Source organism: Olea europaea, chromosome 7 (assembly GCF_002742605.1).
Source record: "Olea europaea var. sylvestris chromosome 7, O_europaea_v1, whole genome shotgun sequence".
NCBI classification, from domain to species: Eukaryota; Viridiplantae; Streptophyta; class Magnoliopsida; order Lamiales; family Oleaceae; genus Olea; species Olea europaea.
Genome location: NC_036243.1, coordinates 19,504,885 through 19,511,882, shown reverse-complemented (window position 1 = coordinate 19,511,882; position 6,998 = coordinate 19,504,885).

Genomic DNA, 6,998 nt, shown 5'->3' with positions numbered 1-6,998 from the left:
TTCTCCTCTTAATAAGGTTGACCTTATTAAGATGGACTCCAAATCTTAACCTGATATCAGAGTCATCCCGTGGATTTCAAGATTGGTCTGTTCAAAATGAGTCACCATCTTGAAGGAGCATATTAAGGGATGTGTTATCCCACATCGATTTAATATCGAAATAAATACTAATTTATAAAGATCTTGAGTTTCTCCTCTTAATAAGGTTGACCTTATTAAGATGGACCCCATATCTTAACATGGTGCTCAACTAAAATCATAATACAAAGCAGGCCACTGTTCTTTGCAAAAAGGAGGCTGTCCTGAAGGGCCATGGCTTGGGCATTATCAACTTGCTAGAAAGAGGCAAAGGTTTTTTGGATCGAAAAGGTGAATAGTGCAGTATTAGGCTTTGTTAATGAAAAATAAATTGAAATTTTGTTTATTATATTATTCAATTTTGTTTTGTTTTATTGGGTAATGTATATCCTCGTGGGATAAGTCGATGTGCGTGTAAATTGGTCCGGACACTCATGGTCATTAAAAAAAGAAAAAGAAAAAGAAAAGGTAATGTATATGAAATATGTCGTGATGCGCGTATTGGAACTTAATTTACATGTTGCTATTAACAAATTAATGTAGGGCTTGTTTATGAATCAAGTTGCTAAACAGTGAATATCACTATCAAATTATGCATTTGTTGAAGCCACTGTTTTATACTTGAACTGTATAGCATTGTGCTTTATCAAAATAATTAACTAAAGAGCATGGAAGGACATGACATGTACATTAACTTTCAAAATGAAATAAAAATTAATCGAGTTTACATTTTGTTATATCGTTTAAAATTTAAATCGTCACAAATGCTCTTTCGCGTAAATCAAATTATATTTTTCCTTTTCATCGAAAACTACTTTATCTAGGAGATTAGTCTTAAATTTTTATTAAAGGATGGATTGATAGTGGTACAAAAAATATGATTTATGAAATGAATTAAAAATATATTTTTCATATGAACCCATCAACTCATTAACATAATGCCAAAAATTTTGTTCAACAAATCGTATGAATGACAGAATAAACGTATGAGCGAAAATTATTTTCTATGAAATGTCACCAGTCAATTGAACTGTCCAGATTATTGCTTGGGCCTGCGATTTTGCAAATAATTGCAAGACCCGGTCCACCACGAGGGTCCTAAACTCTCATTCTGCTTAGAATATTTCACATTCTTGCAATGAAAATAGTAAAATACAGCAAAAGTGCCAACATGCAATGTTATTTTATAATTTTTATTTAATTTTCACACTTCTTTGTTAGTCACTTTCTTGGAGAAGTACCTTGATGGAGTACGTACAAAATCTACAAACTAGAAGGATCTCTCTTAGCCCCTATTTGATGGGGGGTTAAAATCAGATTTTTAATAAATTTTTATTAAAATTAACGAAATGTGTGATTAAAAAGTTATAAATTTCATGAAATATGTAATTAAAATTAATTGTTGACTTTGACTTATATTAAAATTTAAATTTTAGTCCTTATCGAACAATAGCTTAGTTTCATAAAGTTTTTAATAATAATGAAAAGCTACTTTTAATTGCTTGTTTTTCTACTAGATTTGATCACATAATAACTTGCAAAGGGTTTAAAAATCATCCACTAAATTAATTTGGTATTTCTGTCAATTTGAAGGATAAGTATAAATATAAAAAATAAAAAAATAAAACAAGGTTTGATATGAACATTTTCCTTCATGAGGGATTCATTCCAAACATTTTCACTTAGATACGAACATAATGGAAACAATTTTTTGTATATTTTGTATGTAAATTGTCAAGAGGTGTGTAGTTATCTTCTTCAAACATTTTACACAACTATTTTCGCAAGATGGTCGTGCATTTGATTAATTTTGACAAGATTTGTACGTAAAAAATTAAATAATTTTCCTTTGAAAAATATAAAATTAAAAAAAAAATGTAGGTTGCGTTAGGCAATGTTTTACGTCCCTTAAGAAAATTAGCTTGTGCATCTAGAGTGAGAAAATTAACATTCACAGAATTATGTTAAAATGGCGAAATATGTAAATAGAACTAAGGAAGGTGATTGAAATGTCTGATTTTAAAGGTTGGGTAGGAATTTGCTAGAGGCGCTATAGGTTAAGGGATTGTTAAATAAAACAATGGCCATTGAAAGTTTAAATAATTACGTAAATGGTCACTAAAATTATTTTTCTATGGCAATAATCCCTAAAGTTTTCAACTAGTATATAACAATCACTCGATAAAAATAATAATGACGATGATAACATTAAATCTTGCATAGCACCATTAAGCTATAATACGTCACTCAATAGCATTATTTATTTCGCCAATTTCAACAATATCGTTGTTAAATAGAAAAGTGCAAGTTTGCTATACAATATAAGCCCAAAAATCGAATCAAAACTAAAATCGCATTACCTTTTTTTTTTTTTTTGAATGTATTTAATCCTCATTTTTTCTAACTTGACATAATAATTAAAGTCATTTAGTGACGTATTGGCAAGTTATGATGCCATATGCGGTTTAATGTAAATTTTTTTTTTACAAGATTATTTATATAACATACAAGATTGAGTGATTATTACCATAAAAAAATAACTTTAGTAATCATTGATTTAAATACTTAAACATCATTGATATTAACCCGTAGGGAACTTATTTTACAAATTTTCCATTACACGTGCATACACGTGCCCGTTACACAACTTTTACCATTACGTCATTATATTTTATTATCACTACTAACGTTTTAATATTTCAAAAGAATTAAATAATGTTACATAGCCTAACCGGTGCTAAACACGTCGATTAAGTGGTAGTAATAAATTAAACATATTGAATTAAGGAATACGAGTCTCATTCAACATGTCCAATTACTTAATTTGACATATATATTAGAGCTTATCATGATATCATTAGTGCATAACATTACTCAGAATTTATGGAATTCACCAAATTAGGGAAAAATAAATTCACAAAATTTTATTAATATAAGATGCCCTGAAAGAATAATTCTACTCCTACAAAATTGGTGTACAAAAGTGGAGTGTTAAAGTGTGTTGGCAAAATCTGAACCCTTAATTTCAAATGATTTAAAAATTCGTTTTTAAAATGATTGGTGTAGATTTGATTTTGTGATCTAACTTTATAAACCTCATTTGTTATTGTAGCATAGCTCGTCCCGAAAGGAGTAATTAGCCCTCTATTTATAAAGGTTTACATAAAAACCTAATTTAAAGGAACTAAAATTAAAAAGAATTCAAAATAAATTAAATGACAAAAATAGCACTAAACTTTAAAAGCAATTTTCAAATCCTATATTTTGATGGCTAAAATCCATCATATGTCACAGAAAAACAGTTGGTTCAATACGGCTCGTCATTCTCTTTCTGAAAAGTTATTATTGGTCCAAATCGAAGCTTGATCATAAAATCTGCAATTTACTATTTTTCCCTTTTTTCGATCCATCTATTTCTCAATTCATTCAGCCATTTGTTCTATATCACCTCCTCCAAATACATTCCATCGTAGCAGAGATTTTCACTCATTGTTAAGAAATTAACTTTGTTATAATTTCATATTTCACATATTTTATAATTCCAAAAGTAATTAATTCGAGGAGACTGTATATATGATCACACTATTACATCGTTATGGGACCAACTTTTGTCTACTTGTATCAATTTCCATCATTGAAAGGTTGATCAAATTTTGCTAGTGCTGTGCTTAGTCAAAATTCTTGACATCAAAAATCAGCACTAATTGAAGAATAATTGTAGCAGTCATTTTTTAAAGGTGGTTATGTTGCCTTTCTTTGTTACACCAAAATTTTATATTGGTAATTGGTATAATATCTTTGTAAGAGTATCATCTTTTCATTACATGAAAATTTTATAGCACTTACTCATTATCAAACTTCTACTCTAAAGAAGTAAAGTTCATTTTTTCCCCTTATGTCATGTATTTTTTGCATAATAGAAGCGTATTATTGGGATTATCTTCATACTTGATAGATATTCCGTTAGCTAAGTACTTCCAATAAAATGCATATGTGTGCATGTTTTCGTGCATGAGCGCGAGTGCGAGGGTGGATGCTCTTGCTCTTTTATTTATGGGATAATTCCCATTGTCATCTAAAAAATTAAAGGTTTTGTTTGGCAAAATTATAAACTATTTTTAAATTATCAAACTTCTATTTCAACCACGCATTTCAATGTACAAACAAGTATTATCTACTACTCAATTTTATCTATTTTATAGTCTTCTGTATCGAGGCTAAAGTACTTATTTTAGTTTATGATTTACTTACACTAATCTTAAGTTCTTGGTACTTATTTTCAATTGTGTAAACCCTAAAGCTAACTATCATATTCTCATCTGCAAAACCACCGCCACTAGAACCTTTGTCGTAGCCAACACAACCCTCGCCCGTACAACCACCATACAAAATTAATTGATTTTCATATGAAATTTTTTGATGTAAATGTTCTTTGATTTTTTCTTGGCAGGGAAAACCGACCTTCTAAATACTTTCTTGATAGCGACTACTACTACCACCACCATCACGACCTCCTCTACCAACATTTTGTCACCACTACAATGTCGTGCTCACGAGGCAAAGAAGATCATTTCCTTGTCGTTGTTTTCTAATGCTAAACAGTTTCATTGACAGTGTTTTGCAAACTATTATTTTTTTTTATTAGCCTGATGAAGTCTCTGATTACATTGAAGATGAATTTTGTTAAACGTTGTTCATTGTGCTTATGTGAATTTTCTTGTGCAATCCATCGAGGCATTGAAAATGCTCTTACAATCTATAATGACATATCATTAATCTCCCACCGAGGGGTGGGGGGGAATTACTTTCCTTCTTTGAAAGGAGCAGTGAATTTGATGAGATACACATATATTTGAGGAAACTTCAATTCTTATTGTGAAACCTCCTTCAATTAAATTCTTGGTTTGCCATCTTCATCTGTTGGAGAGAGAGAACATACGGTAAATCTACTGAATGAAGTTAGATGTTCATGTAAACGTTGGGGCAGAAGAAAGCAAATGTATGAATGGGCTTTTTCTAAATTTGAATCCACCTTATAATTTAGTAATTTACTTCTAATTCATGTAAGTGTTATGTTCTAAGTCCAATCAATCTTGGACATAAATATTTTTAATATATAATTAATATAATTTTATGACATGTCTATTATTTAATTAATATTCAATTAAACTAAATAATAGAGTTCGTATATTCAAATCTTTATAATTTGTTAATCACAAGGAATTGTTTAATTGTGAGATATAAATTACATATGATTGAATCTTAAATCGTCTGTGATTGTAAGTAATAACGAGATACAGATATCGTTATTACGGATAGACCATCACGTGTGGCATTTCTTACTTGTAAAGTAAGTAACTGATCTCATAAGCTAAAGTGTAGTGACACTTAAATGAACACGTGGATATTTTGTTGTAAAATAAAACATTGGAGACCCGTCGAGAGATTCCACATAGATAACTATCTGAGTGTCAGTGATTAATCTCTAATGTTCGGTAGTGGAACTGATCATTTGACTTAAGGTCGTCATAGTGCCTTATATGAGGACAATCATGTTTTGACAGTATTGGATGTTGCTCTGCCTTGTCGCTAATACGACATCGTTGGGGTATGTCAAGAATCATATGAAGGTTATGAATAATCAATAGAAGATTCGTCACTCTTAGATAGTAAAAGATTATGATCTGCGTCTTATTTGATTAAGTCGATATCAAAATCCTTGGTCAAGGTGTACTCAAAAGTCGAAAAAAAAATTTCGACTTATATTAACTTAATAGTGGAGTGAAAGATATAATCAATAATTGAAATTGATACACTTCCATATCTCGTAATTGATCGGATCATATTGACGAATGAATTATAGTTTCACGGTAAACGAACGAGTTTGATTTTGTCATACCACGTGATATTTCTCATCATTTGTATTGCCCTGACACATTGCTAGATGTTAATCTAGAACGGTGAATGTGAATTGGTGATACATTAAAAGGATATTTTAATTTATCAATTTTGATTAGATCAAAATAATATTTCACATCGTTAGGTATCGTGATTGGGAACCTGATGGGTCGTATACAAAAGAAGAATTGAAAGATTGTGATTTATCAATTAATTAAATTAACAAGCGTTGAATAAATTAATTAATTGGGTGGTTTATTTATAGGCTCAAATTAATTAAAAATTCACGAACCAGATTTAATTAAATGGGTTAATTAAATATTGGATCGAATCAGGTCAAGTCTGTTTGGACTTATATAAATAAGTGATTATGATTTATAATTTTGTAGAGATTTCTCATTATTCTTGCTAATACAAAAAAAATCCTAATCCCACAATCTTGTTCTCTGTGTGGATCAAAGTTGAAGGCTGGACAATTAGACAGTTGTGGATGGCAAATCAAAATCGTTGAAACCAAAAAAAAAAAAAAAAAAAAGTAAAGGGGTTTGTAGATCTACAAAAATGTATGATTTTTATCACAATTTCTATCTAAATACAAAAATGAATCTGGTGTGAATTAAAATCTATTTTAAATTTTCACTGCACATGATAAATAGATATCCAACAATTCCATCCCTATTAACATATTGTCCAAGCCAACCCACATGATTGACTCCATATGTACAAATGGTGATTGCACACGAAGACTTACACCAGGACAGATACGAGTTATTGCTCAACAAAGTGGACAAACTAACACTAAATAATAGATATTTATGTCTTTTTAAAAATTACGGAAACCTTCTAAGTAAAATAATAATTATTCTACCCTTATCTATATATCTGATTTGAAACAATTTTTTTTTCATATTTTTTTTTACTTAATTTTAATTTAGTTAAAGAAATTAACTTTTAACTTGGAGAAAGTTCTTTGCTTTTTTCTTCTTCCTTTTTTTTTTATTAATGAAAAAAGGCTACAACTC